This window comes from Sus scrofa, chromosome 7 (genome assembly GCF_000003025.6).
Source record: "Sus scrofa isolate TJ Tabasco breed Duroc chromosome 7, Sscrofa11.1, whole genome shotgun sequence".
NCBI classification, from domain to species: domain Eukaryota; kingdom Metazoa; phylum Chordata; class Mammalia; order Artiodactyla; family Suidae; genus Sus; species Sus scrofa.
In genome coordinates, this window is record NC_010449.5 from 46472775 (window position 1) to 46488368 (window position 15594).

At 40.6% G+C, this 15594-nt stretch overlaps 1 long non-coding RNA gene across 3 annotated transcripts in view; it reads right to left on the bottom strand.

Annotated features, from left to right (window-relative positions):
- The window catches only part of LOC110261540, an 82610-nt gene that overhangs the window by 47767 nt on the left and 19249 nt on the right, over positions 1-15594 (bottom strand). For all 3 annotated transcript variants that reach the window (XR_002345759.1, XR_002345760.1, XR_002345762.1), the window contains exon 2: positions 14327-14727. This is a non-coding gene — a long non-coding RNA (uncharacterized LOC110261540). The remainder of the gene's footprint in view (positions 1-14326; positions 14728-15594) is intronic.

Below are 15594 nucleotides of genomic sequence, written 5' to 3' on the forward strand. Positions count from 1 at the left end.
TTTGACAAATGGTGTTAAGATGTGTGATATTGTGATTTATAATAAGAAAGGTATGTTTGGTCTTCATCTCAGTTTCAGGCACAGAACTTGTCATGTATTGGTTATGATTTCAAATCCACTTGTTTGTAACTTAAGTGAAGTCGTTTTGATCTAAGGGTAACCTTGTTTATCTTGAGAAAGCTGTGCCAGGATGATGTCATTGACACCTGTTATTGTGGATCAGTAGCTCAACTATTGAGAGGTACCACTGGGGGCTGATGGATCAGAACATATGGAAGAGTGGCTATCATGTAATGGACATTTAAACTTTAAATTCCAAGTCTTTGGGAAGATTTACCAAGAGTGTTCAGTCTGGGCAAGGCTATTCTTTGCTGATCAAAATAGATCTCCTAAGAGCTTAAGACACTGGCTTCTGCCATAGCCACTCTTGGTGGGCATGCAGCAGTCTCAGGAAGAAAAAGGACATCTATTCCTTCCTTGTACTCCTTATAGGAGTGCTGCAAGCCATGAAAGGGTCCCTGGAATAATGATCTTCTGAGCAGCCCAGCCTTAACGGCTAATACTAGTGCCTTTACTCCACTAGCATGGAGTTCTAGCTACAAAAGGGACTTTCTACTTGCTCTGGCAGCTGTATATTTGCTCTTGTTTGGCTAAGCTGATGCTACTGAGAACCAACTTGTAGGAAGGTAGACTAAATTTGGACTTTATTTCTTTCACCTCCCCTCTGCCTGGAGCAATGGTGTAATTAATTTATCTTTGGTTCAAAGTATGAAATCTCTTTATTGGCTTATTAAGAGACATTATCCTGTATGCTATTGGCTTGTGAAATATTACTATTATAAATTATAATTACTGCCTTGAACCTGTGTTAAACAGATTATTGGCAAAGATAATCTCAATCTCGGAGCATAATTTGCTGGACAAAACAGAACTCCTAAAACCCTTGGAATTTCCTAAGTGATGAGAGCCATAAAGGGTTTTCTTGTTATGCTAGGGAGGAGACTTTTGGAAAGCATCTAAGGATGGAGGCTGATTGCCAGGAGAACCAGCCCTGTGATTTGAGTGTTGGCACTTTCAGTCCCATCTCCCTGAACTCTGGGGAGGGGAGGGGGGCTGGAGGTTGAATTAACAGCCAATAGCCAATGATTTAATCAATCATGCCAAAGCAATGAAGCCTGCATAAAAACTAAACATGACAGGGAGAGTAGGGAGGACATGGGGCCAAGATGGAGCAGTAGAAAGACTCTGAGCTCACCTCCTCTCATGAGCAGACCATAGTCATAACAACCTGCAGAACAACAAACCAACCATGAAAAAGACTAGAACCTATGAGAAAAGATCTTCTACAACTAAACACAAGTAGGAGGGGCATACTCTATACAGCCAAGGCCCATACCCCCAGGTGGGTGACCCACAAACATGAGAATAATTATATTACAGAGGCTTGCCCCCAGGAGTGAAAGTTCTGAGCCCCACATCAGGCTCCCAGCCCACGGGTCCTCCACGGGGAAGATGAGCTCCCAGAACATCTGGTTTAAAGGCCAGTGGGGCTTAATTATGGTCCCAAAGAACTGAGGGAAACAGAGACTTCACTCTTAAAGGGCACACACAGAGTTTCACACTCTCCAGGACACACGGAAAAAGTAGTAATCTGATAGAAATCTGGGCCAAACTTACCTGCTAGTCTTGAAGAGTCTAGAGAGGCAGAGGGTGGCTGTGGCTCAGCCTGGGGACATAGACACTGGTGGCAGCTCTTCTTGGAGGCTTTTTCTACATTATAGACACTGGTTCTGGCAGGTGCCACTGTGGAGTCCTCCAGCTAGCTCATTAGCACCAAGACTTTGCCAACAGCTTGTAGGCGTCAGTGCTGGGATACCTCAGGCCAAGTAACTAACTGGGCGGGGACATAGCCCCACCCATCAGCAGACAGGCTGCCTAAAGACTTCATGAGCACCCAGCCACCTCTAGACATGTCTCCAGCAATGGCCCTGCCCACCAGAGGGCCAGGACCCACCTCCACACACCAGTAGGAAGGCACAAACCCTGCCCTCCAGGAAGCCTGCTCTAGCCTCTGAACCAGCCTCACCCACCAAGGGGCAGACACAGATACAAGAAAACTACCTCCCACAGCCTGCCAACAGTGGGCCAGACCCTGCTCTGGGACCAACTTGGCCCTGGCCCTGCCCACTAGGGGGCCAAAAGACACTTTGGGACCCCTTGGACTCCATACTCAACTGTGTCAGGAATCTGCCTCCCCACACTAGTTATCTGATACAGCCAGACTCCAGGACCCAGCTCTGCTTGCTAGTAGTCCAGCACTAATCCCAGTCTTTATCCACCAGTGGGCAAGAAACAGTCCCTAGAGTCTTCTAGACCCTATTCCACCCATCGGTGAGCCAGCATGAGCCCTGGGGCCCCCTGGGGTTCTGCAGGCAGCCACTCATGACCTGGTCCCTTAACCAGCAGCCAGCAGCCTCCCCACAAGACAGGGCCTGCCAACCAACCAGACTAGGGGCCAACCAAGTCCACCAAACCACCCACATTGTCAGCCCACCACAACAGAAGGACCCATGCAGCCCTAATAGGGGGAACCACTAGAGCATAGAGCTTGGGAGACAAGAAACAGTTACATTGCTGGGATGCCTATGGTGTCTCCTACAGAGGCCACTTCTCCAAGGTTGGGAAACATAACTAATTCACCAGATACCCAAAAATGCAAACAGCAATTTAGGCAAAATGAGGCTGCAGAGCAACATGTTCCAGATAAAGGAACAAGGTAAAATCAGAAGAAGAACTAAGTCAAGTAGAGATAAGCAATCCACCTGAGAAAGAGTTCAAGGTAGTGATTACAAAGATGATTAAGAAAAAAAAAAAAAAAACTTGGGAGGAAGATGGGTGCACAGAGCAAGAAATTAGAAGTTTTAAACAAGGAATTAGAAAATATAAATGACAACCAGAGATGACAAATACAATAACTGAAGTGAAAAAATACACTAAAAAAGGAGTTCCCATCATGGCTCAGCACAAATAAATCCAGCTAGGAAACATGAGGTTCCAGGTTCAATCCCTGGCCTCACTCAGTGGGTTAAGGATCTGGCATTGCCATGAGCTGTGGTGTAGGTAGCAGATGCAGCTCAGATCTGACATTGCTGTGGCTGTGGTGTAGGCTGGCAGCTGTAGTAGCTCTGATTCAACCCCTAGCTTGGGAACCTCCAGACGCTGTGGATGTGGCCCTAAAAAGAAAGAAAAAAAAATACTAAAAGGAATAAATAGTAGACTAAATGATACAGAAGAATTGATTGGTGAGCTGGAAAACAGAGTATTGGAAATCACTGCCACTGAACAGAAAAAAAAAAATGAATGAAAAGAAATGAGGATAGTTTAAGAGACCTCTGGGACAACACTGAGTACACTGATATTTGCATTATAGGGGTCCTAGAAGGAGAAGAGAGAAAGAAAGGGCCTGAGAACATATTTGAAGATGTAATAGCTGAAAACTTCCCGGGAAAGGAAACAGTCCCCCAAGTCCAGGAAGCACAGTCTCATACAGGATTAACCCAAGAAGGAACACACCAAGATATGTCATAATAAAAATGACAAAAATTAAAGATAAAGAGAGAATATCAAAAGCAGCAAGGAAAAAGCAACAAATGACATGCAAGAGAACTCCCATAAAATTATCACTGATTTTTCAAAGGAAACTCAGCAGGCCAGGAGGGAATGGCATGATATATTTAAGGTGATGAAAGGTGAAAACTTACAATCAAGAATACTCTACTGGGAGTTCCTGTTGTGGCCCAGCGGAAGCGAATCTGACTAGTAACTATGAGGATGCAGGTTCAATCCCTGCCCTGCCTCAGTGGGTTAAGGATCTGGTGTCACCATGAGCTGTGGTGTAGGTTGCAGATGTGGCTCAGATCTGGTGTTGCTATGGCTGTGGTGTAGGCCAGTGGCTACAGCTCTGATTTGATCCCTATCCTGGGAATTTCCATGTGCCACAAGTGCAGTCCTCAAAAGACAAAAAAAACAAAAACAAAACAAAACAAACAAACAAACAAACAAACAAACAAAACTTAGCAAGACTCTTGTTCAGCTTTTGTGGGGAAATCAAAAGCTTTTTGGACAAGCTAAAGCTAAAATCAAAAGCTTTTTGGACAAGCTACAGCTAAAGCTTTATAAAAAATGTTAAAGGAACAAAAAAGAAAGGGTCACAACTAGATATAAGAAAATTATGAAATGGAAGAGCTCATTGGTAAAGGCAAACATAAAGTAAAATCATCTATATATCCACAACAAGCAGTTAAGGGATACAAAAAACAAATGAGGTGAAAAATAAATCATCAAAACAGTAATAAATGAGAGGAGGGTACAAATGCAGGATTTCTAAAATACATTTGAAATTACGAGATCAGCAAAGTAACATAATCACATATATATACAGATTGCTGTATAAAAACTTCATGGTAACTACAAACCAAAAATCTATAGTAGATCTACACAAAAAAGAAAAAAATAATAATCCAAACATAACACTAAAGGTACTCATCAAGTAACAAGAGGATAAAAAAAGAAGGAAAAAACAAAGACCTACAAAACAACCCCAAACAATTAATATGAAATGTACATATCAATAACTACCTTAAATGTAAATGGACTAGATGCTCCAATCAAAAGACACAGGGTGGCTGAATGGATACAAATACAAGACCTGTACAATAAGAGATTTACTTCAGATCTAAAGACACACACAGACTAAAAGTGAGAGGATGGAAAAAGTGTTCCATGCAAATGTAAATCAAAAAGCCAGATCAGCAATACTTATCAGACAAAATAGACCCTAAAGACTTTAAAATAAACACTGTTACTACATAATGATCAAGGGATCAGTCCAGAGAGCAGGGAGAGTAGTATGCTCAGGGGTCACGGAAGTTTCATGCTCTTTCCCACATACCTTTCCCTAGGCATCTCTTTCATCTGGCTGTTCCTGAGTTACGACTTTTGACTGAAAAAGAAAAGGTGCATAACTTAAGAGCTATGAGTTCATTTTTACTGGGGGACTTATTGAGGACTATAGCCAAGGAGATAGCATCTCAGACAGCTCTAAGGAACTGCTCCAAAGAGGTGGGGAGGGAGATCAGTATATACATGATTTGGGGAAGGGGGTTCTTGCAATCAAGCACACATCTTGGTGGAAGGCTGCTACTCATCACAGGGAGCAGATATCTCTGTTAATGATTTTAGTGCTTTTCTAGGTATGAGAAGATGCAAGAAATTGAGCTCACAAAATCTTCTAAAAATATCTAACTATCTGAAGGCCTGTTCTGCCTGTTTCTGCACAGCACAGAGTGCCTCATTCTTCTGCCCTGAACTCTTTTCAGGGTGTGTTAAAGGTTAGCTACGGCAGTGACTAGTGACTGTATTCTTGTAGAACCAAATGTAAGGGACATTTTTTAGTTGTCATATCCTTTTATGACATATCCTCTAGTAAATAAATGTCTTCCCGAGTTCTGTGAGCTACTCCAGCATTTAACAGAACCCAAAGAGGGGGTTGTGGGAACCTCTGATTTATAGCCAGACTTGCTACTGGTGTCTGAAATTAGGGAAGGGGCAGTTTTATGGGACTGGACCCTTTACTTGTGGGATCCAAAGCTTTCTCCAGGTAGACAGAGTCAGAATTGAGTTACATTTCAGGACACTCAGTTGGTGTCAGAGAATTGCTTGGTTATGTGGGGGGAAGGGAAACTCACACAGTGGAACTAGGGAAAATCATGGTTGTGATCAGAAGTGAGATCAGAATTAGAATTATAAGATGATTGGATATCCACATGCAAAAGAATGAAGCTGGATTCCTACCTCATTCCACATACAAACATTAACCTAAAATATACCAAAGACATAAATGTAAGAGTTAAGACAATAAAACTGTAGCAGAAAATGTAGGAGTAAATCTTTGTGATTTTGAATTGAGCAATGTTTTCTTAGATTTGATACCAAAAGCACAAACAATATGGAAAGAAGAGGTAAACTGGACTTCCTCAAAATTAAAAACTTCCATGCATCAAAGAGCACTATAGGAGCTCCCATCGTGGTGCAGTGGTTAATGAATCTGACTAGGAACCATGAGGTTGCAGGTTCGATCCCTGCCCTTGCTCAGTGGGTTAAGGATCCAGCGTTGCCGTGAGCTGTGGTATAGATCGCAGATGAGGCTCGGATTCCGCATTGCTGTGGATCTGGCGTAGGCTGGCAGCTGCAGCTCAGATTGGACCCCTAGCCTGGGAACCTCCATATGCCAAGGGAGCGGCCCTAGAAAAGGCAAAAAAAAAAAAAAAAAAAAAAAAAAAAAAAAAAAAGCACTATAAAATGAAAACACAACCTGCCAAAAATGGGAGAAAATATTTGTTAATCATATATCTGTTAATCATATATTAGACATTATATATCAATAAGTCTATACCTTGATATATAAAGACCCTTACAACTCAGCAATAAAAAAAATACCACTCAATATAAAAATGGATAAAGGATTTGAATGGACATGTCTCGGAAGATATATTAATGAACAATAAACGGATGAAAAGATTTTCAACATTGGAGTTCACTTGTGGCACAGTGGGTTAAGTATCCAATGTTGCCACTGCAGCAGCTTGGGTCACTGCTGTAGCTCAGGGTCAACCCCTGGCCCAGGAACTTGCCACCAGCACTGTCAAAAAAAAAAGAGCAAGAGAAAAAAAGATGTTCTACATTAGTCATAAGGGAAATGCAAATCCAAACCACAATGACATATCACTGCTTCATACCCATTTAGATAACTATAATCAAAAAGACAACATCAAGTGTTACTGGGAAAAAAGTGGGGAAATTGTAATTCCCTTTTTTTTTTTTTTTTTTTTTTTTTTTGCTTTTTAGGGCCACACCTGCGGCATATGGAAGTTCCCAGGCTAGGGGTCAAATGGGAGCTACAGCTGCCAGCCTAGCCACAGCCACAGCAACTTGGGATCAGAGCTGTGTCTGTGACCTACACTACAGCTCACGGCAATGCTGGATCTTTAACCTACTGACTGAGGCCAGGGATCGAACCCGCATCCTCATGGATACTAGTCAGATTCGTTTCCACTGAACCACAATGGGAACTCCGTGGGCAATTGTAATCCTTATACAGTGCTAGTGGGAATGTAAAATATTGCAGCCACTTTAGAAAACAATTTGGCAGTTCTTCAAAAAGCTAAACATAGTATTACCATATGACTCAGTAATTTGACACCTAAATGTATACCCAAGAGAATCCACACAAAAACTTGTTTATGAACGCTCGTAGCAGCAGTATTCATAATGGCCAAAATAGAAACAATCCAAAGGTCCATCAACTAATGAATGGATAAACAAAATGTGATATAGCTATGTGATGGAATATTATTCAGTTATAGAAAGGAATAATGTATGGATTCATGCTACAGTAAGTTATGACCTTGAAAATACATTAGATGAAATAAATTAGTCACCAAAGGCCACATACTGTGCGATTCCATATGCATGACATGTCCAGAACCAAAATCCATTGGTACAGAAAACAGATGAATAGTTGCCAGGGGCTGGAAAGAGGAAGGACCAGGGAGTGACTATCAATGAGTAGGAGTTTTTCGGGGGAAGATGAAAATGTTCTGGAATTAGGGAGTGGTGATGGCTGTACAACTTTGTGAATACACCAAAATCCCCTTAGTTGCATGCTTCAAGACTGTGAATTCTATTGTATAATGTGAATTATATTTCAAAAAATTCTGTGAAAAAATATTGGTGACTAGTCTCTACTCAGATCAACCAAATCTAATTGCTGGGGATGAGGCCTGGGCATTTAAAATTTTAAAGGCTGCCTGGTGATTTTGAAGAACCATGAGTTTGTAATCCACTGGATTAAATAAACCATCCATCTTTTTTTTTTTTTTCTTTTAACTGTGAATTTGTTGGCGGAGATTTAACACAATTCTTTGACCCTCCATAATTGCTCTAACGGTAATTTCAATGGGAACAGATGGCAGGAAAAAGTCTAGAGTAATCCTAGCTAAAATTTACCCCTGCCAGAATTCACGAGTGTTAGCAATAAAGGAACATAGTAATTGTTTCATTGCATTATAATGTGTTTTTTATTTATTTATTTTTATCATGATTTTTATTTTTTCCACTATAGCTTTTTTTTAAAAAAGTTTCCCCAGTTAGAGTGTTCGTACATGTTCTTCATGTTGCAATATTATTGAAGATTTTTCATAGGATGTAACATTACCTTTACATAGCATGTGTCACCATAACAACCTGTAACGCCAGGGTTTGGTTTTGTTTTATAATCTATTCCAGCTTAAAGTTCACACTGGGATAGCCATGGTAACCCCCAGCTCTGATGATTCCTCCCTTTGGGCCCAGAAGTGGGATGCAGACTTTGGGTCTTGGGGCTCTTCAAAGGGTGGAGTGCTTTAAGGGAGCATAGGCTAAAACTATTTTACCTACTCTAAGTGAAAGCAAAAATCACATCTGCCCAGTAGGTTTTAATTTTTATTTTATTATTTAATACTCCCACTTAATTCCACAAAGGAAGGTGAAGTAATTTGATTGTCTAAGAAAGTAGATTTAGGCCCAGACTCGGCCTTATAAGCAAAGTACTGGGTTTCCAGCATGGTTCCTTATGGAGCGAGATATGAGCCTAACAAATCCACTTGACCTAGATATTATGTATCATTTTGGAAAATGATTTGTTTTCTACATTGTCCAATCCCATGATGAAAATCAGCAGGGGCAAAGCCACCCAGGAGTTGTGATAGCAAAGGTCTTTTACATCCTACAGGGAAACATCTCATTTCGGCAAACATACCAGAATTATACATGCTTTTTTTTTTTTTATTAAAATGGTTTAGCACATTTAATCAATAACCTTTCTGAAACATATAAGATGTTTCAGAAATAATGGCTGTCAAACTTTTCTCCTATCAGTAAGCATAATAGATGGAATGCAAACACTGTCCTGAAGCATATCAGAGTTACACACAGTAACCCTACCTATAACGCTGCTACTTTGTATTCCATACAAGAAAGCATATCAATGTTGAAATGAGTAAAAGCAACGTTAATTATCGAGTCTAAGCTGCCTTTCATTGTACTAGTCATTACAATGAAATTGTACATTGAATTATACTAATTACATTCATATTTAATTTGGGGGTAGACCCGGTAGAAATGCAATTAGGACAATCTACTGAGATGGGTTCAATACCAAGATAATACTGAATCTACTGAATTTAGAATTACTCTAATAATAACATAAACTTAAACAAGCTTATTACCAGATACTTTTGCCCTAGCCATGATGGAGCAACTGGCACCACACAGCCCTCTCACTATAAACAACCACAAAACTAGGTAAAGTACATAAAATAGACGCTGGACAACAGTCAGAGAGGGCTTTAACTCCTGAAAGAAGGGAAACAAACAAGGGGTTTTACATATACATACAAAAATTTCATCGATGAATTATCTCAAATATTTAAAGAGGAAATAATACTAATCCTACACAACGCTTTTTAGAAAATAGAAGGGAAATGGAGGAAACATTTACAAACTTGTTTTATGCGACCAGAGTTACTCATATCAAAACCAAAAGACATTAAAACACCCCCCCCCAAACTGCTGACCAATATTATCAAGAACACAGATATGGGCGTTCACCTTGTGGTGCAATGGGATTGGAGGCATCTTGGGAGTGTTGGGACATAGGTTTGATCCCCGGCCCAGAAAAGTGGGTTAAGGATCTAGTGGTGCCACAGCTATGGCTTAGGTTGCAACTGAGACTCGGATCTGATCCCTGGCCCAAGAACTTCATATGCCATGGGGTGGCCAAAGAAGAAAAGGAAAAAAAAAAAAGAACATCGATATAAAAGTCCTTAACAAAATTTTAGCAAATTGAGCCCAGGAACAGAGAAAAATAATAATTATCATGATCAAATGATGTTTATTCCAGGAACCCAATGTTAGTTTAACATTTGAATACAAATTGCTACAATTTACAGAATAAAAAAGAAAAATCATGTGATCATCTCTATAGATGTAGGAACAGCAATGCATGATCCGAGCTGCATCTGTGACCTACACCACAGCTCATGGCAGTGCCAGATCCTTAACCCACCAAGCAAGGCCAGGGATCGAACCAGCATCCTCATGGATACTAGTCGGATTCGTTAACCGCTGAGCCACGTTGGGAACTCTTCCCCTAAGATTAAGATCAGGACAAATATGTCCACTTTCATCCCTCCTAGTAGAGGTCTCCAACAGTGTAATAAGACAAGAAAAAGAAACAAAAGGCATAAAACTGCAAAGAAAGGAGTAAAAGTATCTTTGCAGTGACACTATCATATTTATAGAAAATCTTAGACAACCAAAGAAGTTCAATAAGGAGAGAAAATGTTTCCATCGAATGGTGCTAAAACAACTGGCTATCTATGTAGGAAAAAAATTAATTGCAACACATCTCTCTCTCACACACACACATACACACACATACCCTAGAAAAGCCTGCTTGCTGGCTCTAGCCAAAGGATCAAAATGGACAGCCTTGAGTCTCAGGCTCCAATTGTCCAATCCCCCCCCCTTTTTTTTTTGTATGCTATGAGGAATAAGTCACCCTATTGGCTTAAACTTCAATGAGGTTTAACTAAGAGCCCTAATTCAACTTAAAAAAAAATTTTTTTTTTTTTTCTGAAAGAAAAACTCTACTTTCTTATCTCAACTTCCTATACTTCCTGGCTTCTCACTACTTAATTCCTCTCTTTTCTTTGTGTTGCCATGCTTGCTTTGCTTCTTTCAGTGCCTGTATCCTATATTGCATTTCCTTAACAATGCTTTTTGTGGAAATCAATTTATTGAGCTATAATTTGCCTCAGTGTGCATTCATTTTAAAGGTATAACCTGACGAGTTCTGATGGATGCATATACCAGTGAAAATATAACTCCAATCAATATATAGAATATTTTCTCCTCAAAGATTTTATTTTCTCTCTTGGCAATCCATCTCTCAGGCCCAAGTTTTTTTTTTTTGTCACTATTTTTGCATTTTCACCTTAGTTTGCATTTACACTTTGGGGTCTAGCTTTTTTTCACTCAGCATAATGGTTCTGCATGTATGACACATTTATCTGTAGTCCATTCCTTTTTATTGCTGAGTAGTCTTCCACTGTACAGATATAAGCTGCCTTTTGTTTATCCATCCACCAAGTGAAAGGCATTTGGAGTGTATCCTGTCTGGGCTATTACTGTGAATGAAACTGCAATTGATAGGGATAGAGTTGCTACAGGTGGTTGCAGAAGTCTCAATAGGGGATTATTGATAAAGAGGGAAACCTAGGAGATGTTGGAAGAACACTGTAAGTTTAAGAAGACCATTAAGAAAAGGCAGGCCTGCTTAACTAGTGGAGGTGCAAGAATCGCCTCAGGTCATTGGGTGGGGGATGGGATAAGGCCTGCATTCGGATTCAGACCAAGGGCAAGAGTTTGAAGACTTCCTGTCAGCTGATTTGAATACACACCTTACCTGATACTAAGGAGGAGCTACTACTCCCAGAAAGGAAGAGGCAGGCCTTTCCAACCCCATGACTCTTGGATGATAAAACTGTGGCCCACAGCATCCTGGGGCAGAGCTTCCTTGCCTTCCCGCTTGCATCTCTTACAAGTATCCTATCCTAATAAATCTGTTCCTTGCCTATCACTTTGTCTCTCGCTGAATTCCTTCTGCACGGAGGCATAAAGAAACTGAGCCTTGGTGAGTTCAGGTACAGGGTAACTCGAATTTAAAATCGTGGGTTCAAGTCCCAATCTGTGTTCTGGCTGGGTTCAGGCCGTTAGTGCTGTCAGTTTCACAATGACTATTCATGGAAAAAGAAATGATGACAAAGAAGTGTATTTACGGACAGAAAAAAAAATGTTCATGACCAATCACAAATGAAAAAAATAGGTTACAGAACAGTTTATATAATACAGATTCAATTTTGTAAAGAAGACATTTGCAAATTAGTAAATACTTAGGGGAAAAAAAAGACCAAAATGTTAATGATGGTTATCGCTGGGTGTTGTGATTACGTGATCTTAGTTAAAAAACAAAGTGGGCAAAAGACTGGAACAGGCACTTCAGAAAGGAGGATATACCAGTAAGCACATAAAAACCCATCCTTAGTTATCAAGAAAATGCAAATGCTAATGAAAGTCAGAGGCTCAGTGGTTAATGAATCTAACTAGCATCCATGAGGAGGAAGGTTCTATCCTTGGCCTTGCTCAGTGGGTTAAGGATCCGGTGTTGTCGTGAGCTGTGGTGTAGGTCACAGATGTGGCTCAGATCCCGAGTTGCTGTGGCTGTGGTGTAGGCTGGCAACTGCAGCTCCAATTTGACCCCTAGCCTGGGAACCTCCATATGCCTCAGGTGTGGCCCTAAAAAACAAAAACAAAAACAAAAAAACAAAAAAGGGAAAGAAAAGAAAGAAGTCAGAGGAGATTTGGGATAACTGCCAAGGATGCAACGATGTAGAGCAAGAGAACCTCACATGTCATGAGGGGAATGAAAACTGTACAACCACTTCGAAAATCGGTCTGGCAGTTTCTGGTAAAGTTAAACATGCACCTACCCTCTGACCCAGCAAACACACGTCTAGGTATTTGCCCAGGAGAAATGAAAACACTGGACATGGAAAAGACTTGTGCATAAATGTTCATAGCAGTTTTCTTCCTAAAATAGAATGTTCCAGGAAGAAAATCAGATTTCAAAATATTTTACCTAGTTCTTTTTTCTTTTCCCAGCCTTGGCTTCAACAACTAGAATAGCCACAAACTAGAAGCAACTCAAGTGTCCATCAGCAGGAGAACGAATAAACAAAATGGATCCTTCCATACAAAGGAATACTACTCAGCCATAAAAAAAGAACAGAAAATCACACAGAAAATCTGATACCCACAACACATGGATGGGCCTCAATATTGTTACACTGAATGGAAGATACAAATAGATACACACCAATTCCATTTATATGAACTTCTAACAAAGGCAAAACCCATCTACATCAGAAGAAATCAGGAGAGTGGTTGTCTATGGAGGGGTAGGGTGGGCAGGGGTTGACAGAGATAGGGCCTGAGGGGTATGTGGGGGTGTGTGGAAGTATTCTGTAGCATGATGGGGTGTGGGTTACACAGATGTACATGACTGCTAAAACTCAGAACTGTGTGCTGAAGATCTGTCGTTTCACTGCAAATGAACTATACTTCAATAAAAATTGGAAAATGTAAAAGAAACATAATAAATCTTTTTGTTAATGTAAATTTTAGGCATATAAAACACCAGAAAGTATACTTTTATGAGTACTTCATCATATCTGAGTAATGATTTGCTAACTTCTATACTGGCAATAAATTGCTTTCAGACATGTTTCAACTGATCCCCACACGCTCATGAGCCAAGAATGACTGTGTCTTGACTTTGTAAAAAAGGCTTTCCCCCCCTTGTCAGGTCCGAGGGTTTGTGAAGTGGTAGAATTTTCTAGCCTTCTCAAGGGTTTCAATGACACATATAGAAAAAATATGGTCATTTTCAAATATCAACAGAGCTTCATTTTTAAGGTTTTCTTTTAAACAAGTCAATATTGCCTTTGGGAGGAAACAACCAAGATTGATTGATTGATTGATTTGAAAATAAGCTCAATATTTTTTCTGTTTAACCAACTGAAGAACTACAGTGGTAATTTATGCCATACTTTCTCTCCAATCATGTTTTGGAAGATCAATTAATGGAAGGAACGAGGTGGATGGGGTTAAGACGCTGTTTTTACCAATTGTTTTTTGGCCACGCCCATGGCATTTGGAGTTTCCCTGGCCAGGGACTGAACCCATGCCACAGCAGTGTCCCAAGCTGCTGCTGTGGTGACAACACTGGGTCCTTAACCGGCTGAGCCACAAGAGAACTCCCATCAATTATTTGCAATGTGATCTTGAATAAATTTCTTAATCTTTCTGATGCACAGTCTCCCCATCAATAGGCATAAGAATACGTACCTTAAAGTGCCATCATGAACATTAAATACTGAGAAAATGCCTTGACATCGGCCAGGAGCTCAGTAAATATTAGCACCTTCCCTGAACTTCTTAGCAGAGGACAAGAGAGAAGAACAACCTTCCTCCATATTTCAGAGATAGTTAGTTTGAAATCTGGACCTTTGGGGAATTTATAAAGACCAGGTGGAACAGTTTTACAGGTGGGGTGGCTATGGGTGGATCAGGGTAGATAGAGGTGGGAGGGCTGGACGATCCTTACCTTTTATCTCCCTAGAACATCAGAACGTTTTACAGCAGTAATGATGAAAATAGTCTTTGCCATTTCTGTTCGTCTCCATGAAAGAGGACTTGGAAAGCCATTTCTTGCTGTTTTTTGTTTTTTTACCGCTCACTGGGAACCGCTGATCTGGGACTAAGCTGCTGTGTGGGAGGCCAGCTTCCCCATGAGCTGGTGGTGGGGACACGTCAGCAGAGGCTGCTGAGTTGACTCCCAGACCCTGAGCGATGCTCCCAGTGTGTGGCAGGGAGGGCAGGCATATAGAGGTCTCTCTGCCCTTCCTTCTGTTTTGTTTAAAGACAGCTCCATTTCTGCCTTTGTCACCCTCTGCAGAGCCACCAGATTTCACTCCAAAGCCCAGCTGGATCTCTGTAATAAATTACCTGGGAAAAGAAAAAAGAATAAGGCAACACATTTTGAAATCTTTCTTCCTGGTGCATTTAGGGTTACCTATTCCAAAGGGGCTGGACTGCACTAAGGTGTGAGCTGGGGGGGCAGGGGTCGTTTGCAGGATAATGAAAAAATTCAGTTGGTTCATTTAAGTCATTTATAGATTTTTCATATTAAAGGTGAAATATTTCCAAAGGAAAAAATCAAGCCAGTTCAGGGTGTTACAAAATAGCCCAGGACATTTGTACCACATATACAAATAAGCCTGTGGTTGACTAAATTTTTACAACAATTAATGTTGGTATCACTCATTTTATAAACAAGGAAACAGCGGCTCAAAGAGACTGTTGTGTTTGCTTGGTGTCGTATACATGGTAAGGAATAAAACAAGGCCTTAAACTCTGGCCTCCTGGTTCCAAATCTTTTCCCATTAGATAGTCCATGAATACCAGATGCCAGTTTGAATTCTTTAGAGAGTAGTATTAGTTGAGCGGCCAGCGGAAAACAAGCCCTAATGTGATCCTGGGGATCCAGAGTGGGAGGCGAAAGGTGGAGATGTAGGAAGCAGACATGAGACGCACAGAAAAGGCTTCAGAGTAAAGAAGATACAAGTGGAGCTTCTGATGGACTCTCTTGAAATGGAGCCCCCTTAATCTATTTCCTTTCTGAAGATTACATCTCTTTTCCAGACTGGGAACAACCAATGCAGAGCAAAGAACAAAGAAAAACAGAAACACATCTCATTTCCAGAGTGTGACAACAGTGTCATCAAAATGAGGAAGAAATTCATAAATGTACACACAATTTTTTAGATTAAAATCGCTGGGTACCACTAAGTACAAAACTTGTTCAATTTTTTT